Source organism: Sinocyclocheilus grahami, unplaced genomic scaffold (genome assembly GCF_001515645.1).
Source record: "Sinocyclocheilus grahami isolate Dianchi unplaced genomic scaffold, SAMN03320097.WGS_v1.1 scaffold12.1, whole genome shotgun sequence".
Classification (NCBI taxonomy): domain Eukaryota; kingdom Metazoa; phylum Chordata; class Actinopteri; order Cypriniformes; family Cyprinidae; genus Sinocyclocheilus; species Sinocyclocheilus grahami.
The window spans coordinates 982747-983109 of NW_015505191.1; the positions used below are offsets into that span (position 1 = coordinate 982747).

At 58.7% G+C, this 363-nt stretch overlaps 1 protein-coding gene across 1 annotated transcript in view; it reads left to right on the top strand.

The window, feature by feature from the left end:
- Positions 1 to 363, top strand: part of LOC107596897 (fibrinogen C domain-containing protein 1-like) — a 123395-nt gene that overhangs the window by 38173 nt on the left and 84859 nt on the right. The gene's annotated exons all lie outside the window — the stretch shown is intronic.

Here is a 363-nt window from a genome sequence, read left to right on the forward strand (position 1 = left end):
TTTTCAATAGGAGACTTCAGCTATGAGAGTCCTGATGCTGTGGCTCAGGACCTCGGAGGGCAAGCCCCTCTGGGGAAGAGAGGTTCACACCGCATTACACGGTGCCCATCTCTCCTCAGTGCCCTCAGGAGGTCGGTCTGCCAACCCTGCCGTGTTCCAGGGCGCAGCGGTCTCCGGCGAGTTCTTCTCTCAGTTACCGCCCGGCAACGTAGCGGCACTGAGAGGCTTTGTGGCCTCTGCGGAGGTCCCCAGAGCAGCTAGTTCGGCGTCCCCTGTCGGCGTGCAGACGCTTCAAGGCACCAAACTAGCCGTTCTGGGCACACCAGAGATCAGTCTCGAGAGATTGATTCCCTTAGTATATTT